Source organism: Arvicanthis niloticus, chromosome 30 (assembly GCF_011762505.2).
Source record: "Arvicanthis niloticus isolate mArvNil1 chromosome 30, mArvNil1.pat.X, whole genome shotgun sequence".
NCBI classification, from domain to species: Eukaryota; Metazoa; Chordata; class Mammalia; order Rodentia; family Muridae; genus Arvicanthis; species Arvicanthis niloticus.
In genome coordinates, this window is record NC_133438.1 from 18,548,033 (window position 1) to 18,570,034 (window position 22,002).

The 22,002-nt window shown below is 43.0% G+C and overlaps 1 protein-coding gene across 21 annotated transcripts in view; it reads right to left on the bottom strand.

Moving 5' to 3' along the window:
- The window catches only part of Epb41l2 (erythrocyte membrane protein band 4.1 like 2), a 180,391-nt gene extending 158,780 nt beyond the window's left edge, over positions 1–21,611 (bottom strand). For 19 of the 21 annotated variants that reach the window (XM_076928012.1, XM_076928011.1, XM_076928010.1 and 16 more), the window contains exon 1: positions 21,453–21,611. The gene's annotated coding sequence lies outside the window, so the exon portion shown is untranslated. Of the gene's footprint in view, positions 1–20,164; positions 20,185–20,938; positions 21,228–21,452 lie in introns of those variants that run through there. The other 2 variants (XM_076927992.1, XM_076927993.1) reach the window with 2 other exon arrangements.
- Positions 21,612–22,002: the final 391 nt, after the last annotated feature.

The following is a 22,002-nucleotide window of genomic DNA, read 5'->3' on the forward strand; positions in this document are numbered from 1 at the left end:
AGCTCAATGACTAAGAGGACCTGGGTTCAATCCCCAGCTCCCACAAAACAGCTTGTAACCTGCAGTAACTACAGCTCCAGAGGATCTGATGCCCTCTTCTGGCCTCCTCAGGCACCAACCGTGTACATGGTACAGAAACACACATGAAATCAAAACACTCATACACATTAATAATAATGCACATTAATAATACACCTCAAAAATTTTAAACACATTACAAAACAACACATTAATGAAAAAAATAAAACTGGAAACTGATTGTTTTTAAAAGCTTCTGCTTATTCCTACCGAAGTAAAAGAGACAGAAGAAAGAACAGAGCACCCAACAGAGATAAGAGGCACACCAAAAACTGTGGGGATGGTTCAGAACAGATACCCATCACTTCAGACAAGCATCTGTGAGGAAGCAGAACCTTTAAGTTAAAGAGAACTGAGAACTATCATCAATCAATACTGGTCACAGTATGTGGACCAAATGCGGACTCTGATTCAAACAGTATAAAAAGAGCCAGACATGGAGGCACATCTACAATCCCAGCTCTGAGTGCTGAGACAGTACCTCAAAATTCTAACTTCCAGCACAACTGACAACACTTGCTGAAAAAACACACTGCCCACAGTCACTAACTCTAGCCCTACCTCTCAATGCCAAGGCTCAGCTGCTAACCACGACATCTATGTGTCTTCAACCAGCAGCACCTGGTGATTCTTATAATAGCAACTTTGGCTGCCAACGTGAGATGCAGTCTTGGTCTCTTCTGAAGCACAGCTTCTGCAGGGCTGACTCTGAGGACATATTCCCAGATTTATGATTCTCAGTGATACTGGTCCCTTCACCACTGCTACTTTCTCAGCTCCACTAACCAGCATCAACTGTCTCAGTAAAGCCAAGGTTTCACTTTAGTGGTGCCTGCTAATCATAGCCGATTCTTCAGTACCACTTAACCAGCACTACAGATTCTTAATTCAAAATATCACATAAATAGCACCACTAGAATCTTTGCATCCTCCTGAAACTTTGTCTGCTCTTCACAGTCTCTTCCAAGCTCCAAGGAAACATCCCACTGAGCTCTGAACACTCAATGGCTTTGTAGCCCATAATTCAATTGCTTTAACAATCCTCCCAAAAACACGTGGTCAGGCCTGCCATAGTAGACCCCACTCATGGTACCAATTTCCATCTGAAGTAGGGTTTCTGTTGCTTTGATAAAACAACATCACCCAAATCAACTTGAAGTGAAAAGCGTTTATGTCATCTTACAACCTATAAGTAGGCCATTCTCCAAGGAATTCAGGGCAGGAAATCCTCAAGGCAGGAACTTATGCAGCGGACATGGAGAGCACTGCCTCCTGCCTTGCTCCACCTGCTTTCTTATATACTTCCAGGAGCACCTGCCCACAGTGGCACTAACTACCTGAAATGGGCAGGCTTTCCCACATCAATCACTAATTTTAAAAAATGCCCCACAGGCTTGCCCTCAGGCCAATCTAGTGAAGGCACTTTTTTCAAATGATCTTCTCTCTTCGCCCAAATGACTCTAGCTTGTGTCAAATTAAAAAAACCAGCTAACACAGCCAGGAGAGCACATTCATTTGTCTTTCCTGAGGACTGCTAGACACCTGAAACATATTTATCCAATAACAACTGGAAAAATCCCACTGTCAATGTTAAACAGAGAGGTTTTTTTTTCTCCATATTTAGCACCAAAGATGAGACACTGGTTGCATTTCCTTCTTCTGAAGGTCGTCAGCATTTAAAGCACATAAATTATATGTAACACTTGGGAGTTGAGGAAGCCTTTTTTGCTTATCAGCCTATGGACAGAAAGCCTGCATACTGATGGGTTAATGCTGACTGTCAACAGGATCCAGCATCATTGAAAAGATGGACATGTGTATAAAGAAGTTCCTGGAAATGTGGGCAGCATCATGCTATGGGCTGGGATCCTGGACTGTGCAGACGCTGTGTCTTAGTTAGGGTCTACTGCTGTGAACAGACACCAGGACCAAGGCATGACAGCATCCAGGCAGGCATGGTGCAAGAGAAGCTGGGAGTTCTAGATCTTCTTCTGAAAGATGCTAGAAGACTGGTTTCCAGGCAGTTATGAGGGTATTAAAGCCCACACCCACAGTGACACACCTACTCCAACAAGGCCACACCTATTAATGGTGGCACGCCCTATTCCAAGCATATGGAAACCATGACATGGAGAAAGCAAGCTGAGCACAGGCAGCCATCTTCTTTGCTTCCTAAGGATACAATGCTCCTGCTGCCATGACGACTGTAGACGTGAACTATGAGCCAAAATACACCTTTCCTTTCTTAAAATAAAGAATTGTAAATTGTTTCAACAGTTGAAAGCATTGGCTATTCTTCCAACGGGCCTACCCGCTACCCAGTACCCACATGGCAGCTCACAACTACCTGCTTCCAGTTCCATGGGATCTGGTGTTGCCTTCTGACTTCCACAGGTACCAGGTATACATGTAGTACATAGACATATATGCAGGCAAAACAGTCATACACATAAAATAAAATAAAAATAACTGGTTAAAGAACTGTGGATGGCCAGGAAGTGGTGACGCATGTCTTTAATCCCAGCACTTGGGAGGCAGAGGCAGGAGGATTTCTGAGTTCGAGGCCAGCCTGGTCTACAGAGTGAGTTCCAGGACAGCCAGGACTACACAGAGAAACCCTGTCTCGAAAAACAAAAAAACAAAAAAACAAACAAAAAAAAAGAACTGTGGAAGGAAGAGGCAGAATCTTGTATGTATAAATTAATTAATTAATTAATTTAATTTAATAAAACCAAGAAGAGTAGAGCCAGTGAGGTGGCTGTGGGTAGAGCCCTTTCCAGATGAGCCTGATAATACGCACAAGTCTTGGAACCAAGGGTGGAAAGAGAAGACTCCAAAAAGTTAACTGATCTTCAAATCCAGGCTGTGACACATGAGTGTCCAAACTCTCACACACACAATAATAATGATAATCACAGTGATAAATCTAAACCAGAAAAGGAGTGGGGTAGGAAGAATAAGGTATTGAAGTTGTACCAGGCTAATTCTCATTTTATACTAAAGCTTTTTCACGGAATTTATAACTGGGGAAACTCAACAACTCACTTCAAGCAAAGTTTGTGCTGTCCGTCTACTTTGAAACATGACAATGTACACAACTTCTGAAGTTTCCCTGTAAACTTCTACAGTCCAGAGGAGACTGAATCAGTATTTCAAACTGACATCTGTGGGCCAGTAGGGAGATGGCTCAGCAGGTACAGGCACCTTCTGCCCAGCCTGATAAACTGCAGCCAGTCCCTGGAGCACAGAAAAAACACGAGGGGGGGGGGCACAAGATCACTATTCATGACAGCCAAGAAGCAGTAAGGAGACTACAAGTAATGATAATATGCTGTAATATTTTTCAAAAGCTTAAAGAACAGAATTTAAATGTTTTACCATCAAGAAATGTTTGAGATATACTGAATATAACTCAGATATTACAAAACATACACATGTATCAAAATATCACATGAAAACTTGCGATTCAACCTCTTTCTGGAGTTGTTTTATTTCGAGGCGACAGAATCTTGTGTAGTCTTGTCTCATGATTCTCCTGCCTCGACCTCCTGAACATGGAATGCCAGACTTGTACCACCACACTTGGTTTACGCAGTGCTGAGGACTGAATTCAGAATACCATGCACATCGGACAAGCACTAATTTTTATGTTATGTATCAGTTAAAAAATAAACATTAATTCTGGGCATGGTGGTATGTACTTTTAATGTCAACAGTAGGGGAAAAGACAAGACAATCTCTATCACTTCAAAACCAGCATGCTCTACACAGCAAGCTACAGGGGTATGTAGTGCAAGTTTATCTCAAAAGCAATTACAATAATAACATTTAAAATAAAAACATTAGTGGGAGCCAGGCAGTGGTGGCACATGCCTTTAATCCCAGGGGCAGTTGGATCTCTGATTTCAAGGCCAGCCCAGGTCTGCATAGTGAGTTCCATGACAGCCAGGGCTACACTGGGAAACCCTGTCTCAAAAACTCCAAATAAATAAACAAACAAACAAATAAACCTATTAGTGGGGAAATTACATTGGGTAAGAAGTGGTCAACGTTAAGATTTCAGCTGCCACTAAGCTGCTTTCTGCTCAGTCATTTTTCCAAAGTTGCTATAATGATACCATAAAAACTATCAAATTTTTACCAAAATCTTTCACCTATTTTTTGTAAGGAAGGACATTTTTTTTTCCCAAGGGGGAGGAGGTTTATTCAGGAGATAGGACAAAGGTGGGGAGAAGAAGGTGGAAGGATAAGAGAGAAGAGAAGTAGACCATGTGGAGAGAGAGGAAGGGGGGAGGGGACAGAGAGGCAAGAGGGTAAGAGAGAGAGTAAGAGAGTAAGAGTAAGAGAGCAGGAAGGACATTTTAAAATCACTTTCACTACAAAGATAAATTAATGAGTCACAAGCATATGAATCAGGACCATTTTCACCACACCTGAGCCACCAAAGAGAAAGCAGACACTAAAGCATGCCTTCACCCAGCACTGTCCACAGTAACCGCTGCACTGGGATTGGAACACGGGGCTACAGTCACGTTCTAGTTCAGAGGAAACAGCCAGAGACAGAGTCTAATACCTGTTCTGTGAAAATTCTAAGGACTCAGAATGAACTCCTGTGACTGACTCCAGCCCTGGCCAACCACAGCCTGTGCTCCAGTAACACTCGCCAAAGCACTCAGCTTCATTCAGACAGGAGATCTCTTCATCCACGGCTGCCTTCCTGCAAGTACCTCCTTCACGGGCCTTTGTGACTTCTCAGCATTCCAAATGGAATCCACAGTCCATCTCAGAGGCAGAGGTGGGCTCAGGAGAGATTAAGGGGGAGGAGACAAAGATGTTTACCATGTTTTTTTGAATACAGAATTTTGCTATATGTAAATGAGTCATGATTTTACACACACACACACAGAACACAGAAGCGGTTGGGGTGAGGAAGAAAGTAGGGGATATCTAAGTACTTGATCTATTAAATGAAGACAATTGTAGTCAAGGTGCTTAAATAAAAATGTCTACAAAGCCATTACGCTTCATGGTGAAATGAGCTAATTATTTTCTAAGACGGAAGAGGAAGAGAGTGAGAATAAGAAATGTATAATTATACATTGACAAGAAAGGACACAATGAAATGCATTACCTTGTATGCGAACCTTTAAAAAAAAATCTATTTTAAAGGTAGATGCTGGATGCTTGTAATCCCAGCATTTATGAGCTGAGGCAGAATTATGAGTGCAAGGCCAGCCTAAGCTACACATTAAGACCCTTCCTCCAGAAGAGATAGATGCAAACGTGACACTACTGGTCACCAACAACTCTCCACAGGCTTCCAGAGCTCCTGCCCAGCCATAATTCAGACCAGTCTCAAAACTGGAGCACAATGTCAGCAACTGTTTCCAAGTTGTTCAATGAAACTGTCTTCTCATAAACAAATTATTCCAAATGCAATAAAGCAGTCCAGGTCTGAAGGACTTCCATATTCTTACTGATATACAGGACCGCGCTTAGAACAGAAGACTCTAGAACAAAATGTTATTCTATTCATTGAAGTAAGTTCCAGAAACCTGAAGGGCCTCAACTGTAGGATTACTCCTACAAAAATCAGTTTCTACCAAACTGAGCTACTCTCAGGACTTGACAGTAAACCTAAGTCAAAGTTCAATGCCAGGCGCTTAGGAAATATCAAGAACGGCATGTATTATCAACTCTTTATAATCCGACGCCTTTTCTAAGAGATTGTAATTACATGTAACTTAAAGTGTAAACTATTTCCAATATAAAAATCACACGGATTAGGTAAGGAAAGCACTGCAGTACCAGAGACTCAGCTGAGGCTGGCCTGCCAGGATTGCCTGTCTCTAAGCCCAGAGCACAGTCAATGTTTTAAGTCATATACTACTCCCCATGCTGCCAATCAAACAGAGGCGTAACAACTTAGCCAACAGAAATAAAAGCATCTCACTTCTTTTAGTTCTCACAAAAAAAAAAAAAAAAACAAAAAAAAAACAAAAAAAAAAAACACCACAGAACATCAAAGGACAGAGGAGAAAAATGGAAGAAAAAGGAAAGGAAAAAAAAAAATCTCAAATGAACTCAAGTTGGAGGCATATACATAAACATTACTTAAAAACATACTAACTGCCAGGTATGGTGGCACACTCTTGATCCCAACACTTAGGAGGCAGAAGCAAGAGGATCTCTGAGAGTCTGAGGTTAGCCTAATCTACACAGTAACTTCCAGGCCAGCCAGAGCTACACTGAGACCCTGTCTCAAAGATCAATACACTACAATTACATCTCTTCTGCTCTGACTCAGCCGTCATTCAGAATCCTGCTGCCACAGCTTACCTCTATAGTCTGTTTCATTGCTGGCACTGACTAAAGCACACAGAACACACGCAACGCTAAAGTCACACAAATCTGCTTTCAGTGACAAATACCCAGATATTTATTTCAAACACATGACAACTAAGTGTGTTATAAATGAACAACTTACTCAAGAACGAATCAGTTATAAACACGAAACTCAGACACCATGTAGCACATAACGGGGCTCCCACATTATTCACACAGGAAATTATATGCTGTTTAAGATTTGCTTCAATCTTCTGGGTGGGCTGCAGTGAGCATCAAGGAGGCGAGACAAGGTATAGAGAAGTGCCTTCCAGCACAGCACTACTACACGCTGACGCCACGTGGGCATGTGACGCTTCACTACTGTTCTACTGATGGCCATCCTGCAAACTCTGCAAACGAAGTACAAAGGGAAGCACGGGAGGCCATGTTGGCTCAGGTCTTAAATCTCAGCACTGGAGAAACAAAGGCAAAACAGAACAAGGGGTTCAAAGCAGCCTCAGCTACAGCCCAGCCTGCATGACAGGTCTGTTTCAGTAGAAAGACTTCTGTTTTCTGATAATGGTATGGCAGGAACTACTTCCAAACTAAAGAGCAACAGATACACACATACACACACACACACACACACACACACACAAATATGGCTTCAATAAATTACATACACATATACAAAGAAGAGTCCTTTAAAACAACCCATCTTCTGCTGCCGTCCAGCACATTGCACAGAGCAATTGACCGGTCTAGAATCCACCCTACAGTCTTTTAACATATGCTCACAGCACCAAGATGAAAGTGAGCTGGCATCCTGCAGCCACCGCACATGCGCTGCACATGCACAGCAAACACACCAGTCCAGTCCTTTCCAGGGCTGCAGAAGTTACGAAATGCCCTCCACAGACCTCGTCCTGCTTCCAGTGTTAAGGTGGGGGCCCTGAGAGAGAAACCAGTGTTTTCACATTCCCATATGCGCCTAATTTAAAACAGACATGCTTGGCATTAGAAAAATTAAGTCACAAGCTTTACTGATGTTAATTTTAATGGCTATGATCCAGAGAGAATTCTGGCTGCAAGGGCAGAGAAGGTAATCTTGATTTCTGCTTTAGACAGACTCAAATCATTACTTGACATTCTAAGTTCCTACATAAAATTTTTATTTATTTTATGGAGGGAGAAAGTGTTTGTCTTCATTAAGAGAAGTGAATTAAAGGAAATGTCTCCAGGAAGATGTTGTTAGCTGCTTTCTTTCTACGGCAGCGCAATGAAGCAGAGAGTACCGAGAAGACACAAAGGATTATCATAACAAATATAGCCTCCCAAGCCTCCGCTGACTATGCACACTGTCTAGATACTGCCAGGGCCACATTTTCTTTGCAAACACTTCTGAAAGCATTTGGCATCATTTTCCAATAACCCCACAGTACCAGACTTCCTTGTTTTTTCAGTAGTATTTCAAAACCTTGACACATTTATTGAGCTATTTTTGGAAGACTCGGCCTGTCTACCTTCAGGGCTCAAGGTACAAATATATAACAGCTACAGGACATCCCTTTAGCTACAAAACTTGGCAGGCTTCCGGGGTCTCCAAGAAAACTCCAATTAGCTGCTTTATTAGCTGCAAAGGAATGGAATGGAGAAGGAACCACCGAGCACAGGAGCCTGGCCAGGCTGGCTGCCATTGCTGAACTGCTGAGAGCCTTCCATTTAACGTCTTCCTGGCTTGCCTTTCTACTGAACGGAACTTTAAAAAAATAATCTTCAAAGTAGAATGAGAAAATGTTCTAGAGATTTCTGTTGGAAAAAAATTAACTTTAAAATTAACAGATATATAGATATAGATATTTTTAATTAAAGAAGCATGCTGGGCATACACATAATCCCAGCACTAAGAAGGCTGAGCCCAGAAGATCTGGGCTCCCAGGGAGAGCCTGTAGGAAGAAGAGAAGGGAAAGAGAAGTCTGTCAGTCAGTACATAGCTTTATATGTTACCAAGGGAAAGGGGGACTGTATAAAATAGCACGGCTAAAGAAATCTTCCTTGGAACCTACCCAGTGGAACTCTTTAAAGGGTTTGGTTTTGATGGGGTTTGTGTGTGTGTGTGTGTGTGTGTGTGTGTGTGTGTGTGTGTGTTTTAAATTTATGAGTGTTGATATTTTGCCCATGTGTATGTCTGCATGAAGCTGTCAGACCCTCTAAATCCGGAGTTACAGACATCTGTAAGCTGCCATCTGGGCAGCTGGGATCGAACCTGGGTCCTCTGGAAAGTAGCCAGTGCTCTTAACCTCTAAACCATCTCTCCAGTTCCACGTTTTGTTTTTATTTGAAACGGGATCTCCTATAGCCAAAGCTAACTTAGAACATACTATGAAGCAGAAAATAACCTTGAATTCTGCCTCCATCTCGAATTATAGGCATGTGTCTCCATACCCTGTCTTTTGTTTTAACTTTAGTAATTTGTACAAATTTGTGCACCCATGTTATAATTTTTCCAAATCCTGTATTAACTACTTAATGTCTGTCTCTAGATCACTTTAAAATGTGTATCCTCTTCCAAGTTAGGCTAGGTAATAGAAATAAAGTAAGAGTTAGAAACAACTGTACATCTGCATATGCAGTCAATCAAAGGGTTAAAAAGAGTCTATGCAACATTTCAGTCACTACTACATTTCAGGGAGACACTGTACTATTTAGAACCTGAACTATCTTCTCATAGAAAAACATAGTGTCTGCATTTATCAACTTCTGAAACGCACTGGGCAAGTTAACATAAACCACACACTTACAGCTATTAGCCCTTCCTAGACAGCTCAGCCATACCCCTATGCCAGGCTTTACACAATCCCTTTTATGTCTCAACTTCTTCAAATCCACTCACATAAACCCTTAACATCCATATTCACATTCCATAAAACTCCTTACACCTTACCTAGCAATGAAGATTTTCACTTGACAATAAGGTTGTTCTAATCCCCAAATAATAATAATAACCCCCAAATTTATATATGGTACTATGTATCAGTTTAAAGGCAGACAAATTAAGAATTTACTATTCTAAAATAAGACTCTTATTTCTGAAAGGTACATATTCACCAAATCTGTGGCCACTGTGTTTTTTTAAATTTACCTAAGATAGCTAATTTTTTATCTTATACTAAACCAATCTTGGAACAAGCACAGGAAGTGTGTCTGTGAGATGCAACAATGCACAGGAAGTGTGTCTGTCTGTGAGATGCGACAATGAGTTTCCTGGCCTGTTCCACGGAAGAGCTGTTCTGTCCAAGCATCAGTCGCCCACTGTAAATACTGACTTGTTAATCTGATTTTTCTTTGTACTTTTACAACTAATTTACGTCAGTAAATGGAATAGAAAACGAAATAGGTTTATTATGGCTGCAATAAGTACACACTGAATATCACAGTAATCCTCTGAATTTTATTTTTAATCAACATAAAACCCTAATCCAGACAATTGAACATAGGTTAATTTCTACTCTTTCCTTAGTAAACTAACAGGAAGAAAACAAGATTACAAACGAGAGGATGCTAGGGGTTGGACAGCACACACCTTTAATCTCAGGAGCCTGAGCTACAGAAGGCAGAGAAGAGATATGCAGATGAAACTGAAGGAATGGAAAGCACCTGACTTCCGAACAGAAGTTGCAGCCTGGCTCCATGCCTTGGCAGACCCAAAAAAACCTGAGGGCTGAAGTCCCTAGCACAGGCCTGCAGGTTCCAGGTCCATCGGGGGCCTAAGGCTTGACAAAAAGCTAAATGCAGACATGGGCTGCAAAGTATGACCTCAAGCTTTGAGGGAAAGTTAATCACTAACTCGGAATGTGATACAAGCCAAACTGTACAAGCCATCAACTGAAAATGGCAGCCTATCTTAACATATACCTGAGTCTGAAGAAACTGACCTCCCGCTGGTAATTTCCTGAACTGCTGAGTTCATGTGAAATCAGAGTTAAATCAAGAAACAAATACAATGGACAGGAAACAAAGAACCCAGGGGGAAAAAAGATGGATAGATATTCCCAAAGTACAGTTATCTATAGAGAGGTTCTAGAAATAAAGCCGAGGATGACAGAGGGCCCAGAAGGATGGAGGAGGAGCAGTGAGGAGACTTGCTGTGCAAGTCTGAGTATGTATGCTTGACTCACACAAAACCTACATGAGGTGACACCTATTTACTGTCCCAGTACAGGGAGACAGCTGGATCCCTGCAGCTCCCTGGTCAGTCAAATGTGCAAGCTCAGGACAGAGAGAGACCCCGTCCACAAAGTGGACAACAACTGGGAACACCTAAGGCTGAGCTCTGCTTCCATGTGAATATAAGTAGACCTGCACACTTATGCACACACACACACACACACACACACACACACACACTTAACTGTGTGGCAGAGAGACACACACTTAACTGCAGTAATTTTAGAGCTTCCAATGCAGCTGAACTAAACCAAGAACACCAGCCTGATGAGACAAAAGCAAAATCATCTTCAGGATAAAATATAAAAGACTTTGAAAAGTTGTTTACAGGCATAAACAAAGCACTTCACACGGCTCATCTTTCTAAGTTAAAGAATGAAAAAGAAGAGAGTATGAGTCTTACGAGAAGAGACTAAAACGAGGTAACACTAATCAAAATGTAAAATAAGTAGCTGCATCATTCATATGTACTAGAAACTGGAGTGGACAGACATCGGCAAGACTGCATAGGCTGCTGAGAGTTTCCAAAATGAACCATCAACTGAAACAACTGTTGATGCACAAAAGTACATGAGCAGAGGAAACGAGCCAGTGGCTGTGAAGTGTCTGTGGAGCCAAGTTCTTGACGCCCAGCAGGTCCTGTCCCCCTATGAAATACAAAAGACTTTAATAAATGATAAAATGAAAACTACTTCATTATTTTCTTCAAGTCAAGAAACAAGATAGTTGTGTTTCTTAGAGACCAAACACACCAAAAAACAAAACCAGAAATATTGAAAGTAGCGGCCACTAGGGAGCTGACAGTTGTTTGGGCACTGGCCTGCCCACTGTTCCCCTTGTATCCCTACAGCATGCCTGGCATTCTAAATCATGCCAAAGTACTCTAGGGAGTACCATTTCCACTGTAAATTAAATAGCAAAGTGTAAAACCACATGAAGGAAAAAGCTGGTTGGGAAAGGGAGCAAGCCACACTTTATTTCTATGCTTTTATACTCTGGCGTGTTTTGCTGATGTTGGAAAGCAGATGAGGAGCACTGCATGAAAGGCAGGAGGCCATTCTCCACTTGAGTAGGAGGTTAGCTCTGTGGGGCACCTGGAGACCATGTGGCCCTGCTTCAATCACAATATAAGTAAGACTCACACAACCCAAAGCACTGCTCAGTCATGGGATCCTTGTTACTCCGTGCTTCAAGACCACACGGCAGAAAAGAAATGTGGGGGCGCAAAGCCAGCCAGGAAAGCAAGCCTATCTCCTACAAAAGCCAGATGCTGAAGATGCCAACAACCCCCAAATGAGGTCCAGTTCTTCAGCGCAGCATCAAATAACCTACAGAACTACTGGCCCCAGTGGACAACACTAACATTCAGCCAACATGTCCACTGGGCGCCATGAGTGAGTCAACCCTGACATGCATCTTTAAAGTGAGCTGCATACTACACTAACATGTATACAGTCCAGTCTTCTTCCTTTTCGGTCTGGTTTTCTGGGGCTTGCTTCTCTCTCTTTTCTAAGACGCTATTATTGACTATGGCTGAGTCTCCCCTTGATTATGTACACATAGAAAAAAGGCAGCCCCTAAGACTGAATGAACCCACCCGTGCTGTGACAGCATCAGAAGATTGAGGGACTCATACCAGGAATATGGCTCAGGGGTAAAGGCGCTGGCAACCTAGCCTGAGGGTCTGGGTTCAACCCTAAAACCAGCAAGGCTTAAGTCCCATGAGCTGTCCTCTAACCTCCACAGTGCTCCATGGTATGTGCAAGCCTACATACATAAGCATAAACCCACACACAAAATATATAAAGGAAAAACAAAAATCAATAAAAGGTATTGAATAAAAGCCTACACCTATGAAATAATCTCACAGAAATAAAAAAGAGTGGGAACTGGGTCGTTTTTATAGATCTAACTACAGATCAAAGAGAATACAGGGACAGGAATAGGTTAACTAGACCACACGGATAAAAAGAGGAAAATTCACACTGTGCTTAGCACACAGGACAATCAATTATGTTTCTTCAACAAAATACACTGAAAGGAGAAATAAGAAATAACGAGATAACTAAATCTTAAAGGCCATAAAGACTACCTACACGTACCAATCTTTTTTTTTTTTAATTTATTTATTTATTATATATGAGTACGCTGTAGCTGTTTCAGACACACCAGAAGAGGGCATCAGATCTCATTACAGATGGTTGTGAGCCACCATGTGGTTGCTGGGATTTGAACTCAGGACCTCTGGAAGTGCAGTCAGTGCTCTTAACCACTGAGCCATCTCTCCAGCCCCCTGCATGTACAAATCTTAACTGCATCTTCATACAAAGAAAATTTTTTTCAAAAATTAACACTTGAAAGACTAGAAAGATTAACGGTTCAGAGCACTTGCTACTCATGCAGAGAACCCAGGTTCCATTCCCAGTACCCACAGTGGGTCACTCCTAGTGACTCTAGTTCCAGGGGATCCTCCGCCACAAGGACCAGGAACACATGAGGTACATGCAGGTAAAACATTCATACACATGAAAAATGTTTTTAAAATGACATTGATTAAATTGACACTTAACTAGTTGGGTATATTCCTATAATCTCAAAGCTGACTTGGGAAGCTGGAAGATCACAAGTTCAAGGCCACCTTGGGCTACATAAAAGAATGTGAGACCAGACTGAACTACAAAGGGAATCTGAAGCCTATGTGGGCCACACAGTGAGCCTGTCTCAAAGCCTCCCACTTAAACAATTGGCACTTAAGAACATCAAAGAGCACTGTGCCAAAGAGATAGCTCAGCAGTTAGGAAAACGTCCACCCTCTTACACAGCACCTCAGTTTGGATCACAGAGACTATATTATACAGTACACAATCGCCTGAACTCCAGCTCCAAGGGGTGTTTACATCTTCTGGCCTCCAAAGACACCCACAAGCACCGTGCACATACTAGCATGCATGCACACACACAGACATGCACTTAAATGTAAACCAATTTAAAAAAGAAAAAAATGGGAATCAAGACTTTAATGCTGACAGACGACGTGGTCGCTTTAAGAAACAGTATAATGATGATATTACAATTAGCATTATGAAAGTGTATCATCATCTAAAACTGAAAATGAAATAAAAATCACAATTAAAACAACACTGAAGTTTTTCAAGGGCTGGAACTGAAGCACAACAGGCAGAGTTCATGAGGCCCACATAAATCAGGCTGGTGGCTTATGAAGCCCTGTATTCTCAAGGCTTGAGAGGCGGAAGCAGGAAAAACAGAGGCTCATCCTAGTCTACATGGTGAGCCTGGGATACATGAGACCTTGTCTCAAAAAAAGTTGTTTTTAAACATATAGAAGATATAGAAAACAGGACTTAACCCCATATCAAGCTGCTGCCTCAAAATGAGAACTTTGGTTGCTCCGGTCTTTGACTGTGACATCTGGTAATGACCAAAATGACCAAATAAGCAGATAATTAGTTCACTGTGTCCAGAGATGCAAGAGGTGGTCAGACTTGTTTTGTACACATTTCTACATTCATTGTAGACACACTACCTTCATTGGCCTTTTTAAGTTATGTGACCAGTTCTTTCTCAGCATGCGAAGGTAAATCAGCACTGCTTGCCGTATAAGCCTCCACTTCCTCTCTTTTCTCCCAAACACTGCAATTCCTAAGACCACATGGAAAACTGTTTTACAGACTGCTTTACTGTCTGAACTGATGGGCTGGTGCAAAATGAAACAGAAACAATGAAATGAAAAACATCACTTTACAAAGCCAGCTAATATAAATCAGGTACAGTGTAGGATATGGAAGTCTAAAACTAAGCTTCAGAGAGTGAAGCAAATTGTTTAGCAGTGAATGAGGAAATCTAGAACCAACCCAGAAAGTGAACGATTCCATACGTCATTACTGGGGGCTTACTGCACAGTGGACATTGATCAGGCATGACCCTGATGGTGACCCAAAAGTAACACCTCACAGAGGGAGAGGCCCAACAGGAAGGAAAGCCCTACTGTAAGCAATGCTCACTGTAAGGTCACATAGCTCACCTGTTGTCAGTTCAATCGCTGTTTAATAAATGGAGAATAAATCCAGTAGTTGGTTCATACGATGAAAATGAAGTGGTCTAGAGAAGAGTTTCTTAGCCTGTGGGTAGAGATCCCCAGAGCCTGTATATCAGATATTTACATTACGATACATAATAGTAGCAAATTTACAGTTATGAAATAGCAAAAAAAAATAATTGTATGGTTGGGGGTCACCACAACATGAGAAACTGTGTTAAGTGGTCACAGCATTGGGAAGGTTGAAAACCAATGCTCTAGAGGTAACATGAAAAGAAAACGGGGGAACTGAGTCAAAAGAGTTATCATAAAAAATAATGCAAGCTCTGTCTGGCTGATGGTCTTTCCAGTAGAGGAGAATGAAACCAGTATTACCTCTGTCCTCTAAGTTTCCTACACAAAATAAAAGTATTTATATTAGATTTCTGGTTTCAGAAATACAGATAATACTGGCAGATAGTTTAAAATTAAACACTACACTGGAGGTTTATTTCACACATAATACAAGGTACTGGAACTATAAAGCTTACATTTTAGTGTGTCATTCGCCAGAGTTTAACCAACCAGTAAACACCCACTTAATACGAGCCTTATTTCAACAACCTTACTTCAACTATAGAGAAAAGAAGTTGTGAGACAGCATATGCACACTTAAGACTTAGGATCCATCACCTCTAGCAACACCACAAAAAGACGACATTCTCCCCGTACTGTTGAAACTAGATCCTAAGAGCTTCACCACATACATGGTACTTTGTGCATTATTTAAAAAAGAAAAAAATGGGCAAGAGTAAGTTAAAAGTTTTGTAAAAGTTTAAAAATTCTAAAGATACTATACTAAAAATAGTTTTTAAAAGGCATTCAAAGCATAAAAAATCCCAGCCCCATATCAGACTCTGCTTCCACAGAGATAACTGGTTCCTGACGACTGCAGAAAATGTGCTTACCACAAGCAACACACTAGCTCTTTTCATAGCCGAACAAACAACTCTCACAGATGCCAGGCACTACGTGAAGCATTTTATAAACACTGGCTCATTTAATTCTCAGATCACTCTATGAAATAGGTATGATTTTTCTCACACACCATTAAAGAAATGGCTTTGTGAAATATTTTGCCCAAAGTCCCTGGCAGGATGACAGCCTACCCAACACCACCCAGCGTGGCATGTTAGTAGCCTTCTCTAGTCACAGCTCTACAAGAGACTTGTGAGGAAACAGAAGCACTCGTTAAACTCACAGGTAACAATACAAATGGCTCAGACTGTATACCAGAACTTGGTTTCACCTTGACCACAGCACACGGCGCTCAACTAAAGAATCCAGTGGAATGGAAACAGCACAGCCAGGCAAGGGAGGAGGAAACAACAGTGGCAAAGTGCAGCCACACAACAGAAAGAGGTAAGAGGACAGATCTCTAAAGACTCTGACTTCCTAGTCACCAACATCTAAGAACTAGGTCCAGGATGCAGTTCAGATGTCCAGTGTGTGCCGTGGGTCAGTCCCCAGCACCACATAAATGGATGCCCAAGGTCCTCCTCCACCACATACTGCATTCAAGGTCAGCCTTGTCTACACAAAAACTTGTCTCATACAACAGTAATTATTACTTAAAAAAATAAGTGCTGAGTTAGATCAGCAATTTGAAACCTCTGATCCCAAATAAGCTCATATTCCTATTTTGTCTCTCTGTGTTGCCCCTTACCTCTCAACCTTTCCCGCACTCACTCAAACACAAACAGAAGCACTCTCTTACCACAGCCTGAGGTATACCCCAAGCAACACATTCTCACTAAGTTCCCAATCCTCAGGCCAAGAGTTGAAACTGTGTGAGCACTTCTGACCAAGTCTCTCCAGAGTGTAAGTTGTGGGTGTGTGAGCGTTTGCATTCTTAAAAAGTAGCCTCTGTGGAGAATGGGAGGGGAAACAAACAAAGAACAGTAGCAAATACAGATCCCATCTGAACCTTCACACTACTGAGACGCGGACACACTGTCAAAGATGGTGACTCTGAAGCAATGGGTGAACCTGGCCCCGCTGTGAAGCCCTGTGGGGTCAGCTCCAAAGTTCATCCAGATCCTAACTCTGAAACACATGCCTGGATAGTAGAGGAACCTAGATGCCATTTTTTAGTTCACCTTAGAGGGTGATAAATAAAAACATGCTAAAATGCGGGGGGGGGGGGGGGGGGGGGGGGGGGAAGGGGGGGTCAGTTATCTGAACAAAGCATACTTAACAGCACTGAGCTGTTAACTCAAGGCCCATTTGAGGGGGAAAAACCAGAAGCATATTAAGTCACTGAGGGCCTATAAAGATCTGACTTGGCATCTGAGATGACATTTTAAAAAAGAAAACTCAGAAAACATCGTTTACAAAAATTCTAGTTATAGTAAAAGCTATTCCTCAAACCAGGAACCAGTGTATAGATGATTTTCCATCCTAGATGTGAGAAACACCCATCCAAACCCCCACACTGACCCCAAACCCAATCCTAAGAACAAGCAGGAACTATGTCCAGCAGTTGTTGTAAGGCAAGTCCTCTTTATCATTTACATGCTGTTTCTACACGAGCTATAACCAACCGCTATAAAGTTGACTAAAGTTTCAAGGCACACAACTGGAATCCTAGCAACTGCACACAAGAGGGGCAGAAGTTCAAAGCCAACCTTAGCCACATAGCAGGACCAACACCATTCTAAACTGTATGAGACCCTGGGCTTTGTTGTTGTTTTGGTATTAAGGATTTTTTTGTTTGTTTGTTTCGTTGGTTTTGTTTGGTTTTGGGGTTTTTGGAATTTTGGTTGATTGGTTGGTTGGTTGGTTGGGTTTTTTTTGGTTTTGTTTTTTGTTGTTATTGTTGTTGTTTATTTGTTTGCTTTGTTTTGTTTTGAGACAGGGCCTTTCTACATGGCCCTGGCTGTCCTGGAATTCACAACATAGACCATGCTGACCTTGAACTCACAGAAATCTGCTGGTCTCTGCCTCCCAAGTGTTGGGATTAAAGGCATTAAAAGTATATTCAAGAAGGTTGGAAAGATTGCTCAGCAGTTAAAAGCAGTTGCTGCTCTTACAGGGAATCCAGGTTTGATTTCCATCACCCACAGGGCTTACTGTAACTCCAGTTCCAACAGAACCAGCACCCTCTTTTGGTCTGTGTGGGCAACATAATCACACATATAGAAGTAAACCTTTAAAAATATGCAAAAAATGTTCAATGAATGAATTTTCTACTACGATTCCCCATCTATCAGACATATGTAAAATGTGTTGTGTGTGTAGATTCCCCATCTATCAGATATATGTAAAATGTGTTGTGTGTGTATTCCCTTCTATCTCATATAAAATACATGTACTTTATAGAAAAACTACCCTCAGTTAGAACCGTCAGGTTTTTCAAGCTGTATTAGAGATAGTTTTCTTATTTCCTCTCTAGTTTACTTGTGACTTCTCAGCAACTACACTACCTGTAGGTGCTGTGGTGGCCACGTCCTATAATTTATGACACACAGCAGTCATTCAATCTCAGATTTTAGTTTGGGACACTGCCCGGAGAGACAAATAATAGAAATCTTATGAATATCAAGTTATTGGTTCATGCTAAAACATGGTACTTCCAAAGGATGCTCTGTCTACAATCTGTGAAGAAATCATATACAAACCCCCTATTTATTCAGATCTTCCAAAGAAGCTAGAAATGTTTGTGTGGGAAGGGGGAAAGGAACAGAGCTAAGAGCAGATCTGTTGAGTCTTAAAAGTTCAGCCCCGAGATTCCAAGGTTCTATAAAAGAGCAGTAAATTAGGATTTGGCTAGTACTTGCTGACAATGGAAGCCAGAATAAACATTTACTTGAGGCTTTTAAGTCTGTGAGAGTACCCAGTGGTTAGGTACAGCAACTCTAATCTGGAAAGAAAACAACAAAACAAAAAGCTAAATAAATACATACATACATACATACATACATACATACATAAAAGCAAATGTTTCTAAATAAAGATGAAGTGGAAAAGATGGGAACATTTCCTTTGTCTCCTCCAATAAATATCTCGGAAAGCAACATGTTACTTGGTGGGATTGATCTCTAGAAACTTCTGCTGCCTTATTTAAAAAAAAAAAAAAAAAAAAAAAAACCAACAACAACTAGCAATTCATATTTGTCAAGAATTTCTACCCACAGCTATCTCAGTCAAGTAAAGAAAAAGCCCATGTTTTACTGTGGAAACAGAAACAAACAAGAAAAAAAAAAATCAAACCTCCCACTATGTAAAATATGAGCCCCACATTCCTAAATAATATGGCAAAGATACAGCTTATGCAGGTCACTAGCCACAGCATTATGGGGGTGACAATTCAGAGCAGAACTAAATGTTAAGCATAACTACACAGAATTGCTAGTTACATAGAAATTTTACCAATAAATAGTTGAGGACTGCTTTCTCATCGTAACTATTTTTAGTTGAAAGAGTGTGGTTGGGTAGCCCACATGGATATGGTTCTAATTTTTTAAACGTCTATTTTTTACATTCTGGTCACTGGTTAGGTTTTCTAAACTCAATTCTTTAGAACTAGTAATTTGGAAGGAGTAAGCCACAAGAACATTACATTAAAAGGCAGAAGACACAAGGCTCACCAACCAGGTCAGATGAGCTAGACGGCTCTGAGTCCTCACAAATCTAAAGATGGGGCCATGTCTTCCAGACTCACACCTAACAAGAAATGTTACACAAACAAAATGTCCTAAAGCCACATCTCCAGGTATTGCAAACTTCTGAGGTTCCTTATTTTTCTGTCTGCGGCTATTTTGGGGTGGGTGGTGAGCATCCATTCAGATTCTTCCCAGAAAGCTCCAAATGGGCGTCTTTCTAAATGAACCTAAAAATCTGGATTTTAAAGATCGATAATCAGTTATTGTAAAACAGCCTAAAGCAGTTTACACTTCTTACACAAAGTACCAAACAAGTCACTGAAAGTCTATTGCGTGGTACTCAATAACGGCATTGCTTCTGATTCTTTTTAACAACCCCCTCTAATTAGACTTCAAGAGGGTTGATAGCTCAATCCATCCACACTTTTTTTTTCTTGCACAGAGTGCCCTACTTCTTTCTACTAGAGGTAAATGACTAAGAACTGTTAGGACTAGGTCTTTCTTAAAGGGGATTGTTTTAAAAGAGAGAAACTCTCCTTTCCTATTAATGAGCAGCCTCTTGTTCTCAACAGGCAGTTTGCAAGCAAGACCACTGCTGACTTCAGTGAAAATTCTGCCCCAGACTTGAAGAAGACAGAATAGGATTAAATTGGGCAAACTTCACGCCACTGCTCCAACTCCTCCAGTTCTCCAAAGGCCACAAAGACCTCTGAGGTTTGATGGTGGGTCCCAAACCAAATTATAGAAATTAAAGCCCCAACAAGTGACACAGCCTCTCTCTTTAAAAGTTATGTCAAACTAGCAGCCTCCTGAGAGGGCTGCTGGCACTTACCAAGATCCAGAATAACATTGCAAGGCAGCCCACCAATGGCTGCAACAGCAAACCAGAGATTTCTCATAGCAGGGGCCTGCAAACAAACTGAACAGCACAGGAAAACCTGTACAAATACTGAGAATTCTAAACCCCATCTCCCACAGCCAAGAAACAGATCAAGTTTCCCTCAAACCCACGGGAATGTCTGACAGAGTAGACTAAAATGTTGTCAATGCAGCGTTATAAGGCAATAAAGAATACAGAGATAATGTACTCCCACACACAAAAAAAAGAAAGGACTGAAGAAAAAATGAGTGGAGAAAACTGAGACCGTTTCAGTTTTGTTTTTTTTAGCTAATCACAGTATGCCCTGCACACCCCACGTTTCACATGCAACAAAGTTCAAGAAACAGAGAGAATCTTGATTCGATAAGGAGGAAATATATGCACAACTCCACTAGGTGCCACCTTGCCTATCACTCTCCCAGGGACCTTAAAAATCAGGTACAGCTGTTCAGGTGGCAGATTTCCTGAAGGGCTTCCTCATTTTGTAAGGAAGGCTCCACGGAGACCACTCCCCAAAGTAACACACTGGGGAAAGGGGGCGCTCTTCTAACTTCACCCCAAATAAATAAATAAAACTTGGCCCCGCCTGAGGCTGGCGTCTGGGGACACTTAATGACTACCGTCCACCGAAGACGTCTGGGTTGGAGGACGGGGGATCCCGGGATGCCAACCTCAACGCCACCGACTCCGTTATTTCCTCCCCGTAGCCTCTGCCCTGAAACTCACCAAAACTGTTCCCACCTCTCAGCTGCCAGAGCCCGAGAAAGGGAAGCCATCGGGTCGGACGGCCTGGTGTTCGGGCTGGAAGGAGGCTCGCAGCAGAAACCGTGCGAGCGTGCCCGCAGCGCCAGACCGCACAGCCGGCGACGGGGGACGGAGGGTCGCTCGCGTGGGCCCGACCCACGGCGCGAGGGGGGGGCTGGCTGGCGCGGCGCCCTCCCTCCCCGACTCCCACAGAGCCCACGCGCGCCGCGGGCCCGTGTCCGGCGACCCCCGGGAGAGAGGGCGCGGCGAGCCCCCCGCACCCCGCACCCCGGATGGAGCCGCACGCCTTGGCAGGGCCCCGGCGCGTGAGCCCCGGGACAGCGCCGCGGTCCTCGGCGGGGAGGGAGCGAGAAGGGCCCGCAGCCGCCCCCTCCCCCGCCCGGGATGGCCGTCCAAGCTTCCTGCCGGGGTCGGCTTCCCGCCTGCAGCGTGTCGGGACACCGCCCGCCACCCCGCGGCTTGCTCGCCTCCTTACCCAGACACCGCCCCTCTCGCGCTCGCTCGCCCCGGGGACGCGTCCCGATCCAGCCTCAGACGCCGGTCCTTCGCGCCGCCGCCTCCACCTCCACCCTCCGCCGGGTTTCAAATTGAAATTCCCTGGCTGGGGCCGTCAGAGAGCTCTCCGCGCAAGCCCCGCCCCCTCCTGGCGGAAGCCCCGCCCCACATCCCCCCGCTCGGCACGCCCCGGGCGCGGAAACCCCCCCCATCACCGCGGGCAGGCCACGCCCATGACCAAAGCCACGCCCCCGGCGCCGGCTGGCGTGGGTGGGGGGCCTTCCCGAGGGGTTCCCGCGGCTCCCGGACCCAGTGCCCCGCCGCAGGGGCGCGTTTCGCCCTCGGAACGACCCTGGAGATAATGACAGCCAGTGCACAAGTGCGAGGCGTTCTTTCTGAGAATCCTGGCCTTAAATGCCCTCTCAACTTCTAAAGTTCTTTCTTGGGAGAGCTTTCACTGACCAAACCTTCACTGGGTGCCTATTTCGTGGTAGACAGTAGAGCAGGTCCAGGAAACCGAATAAGGAAAG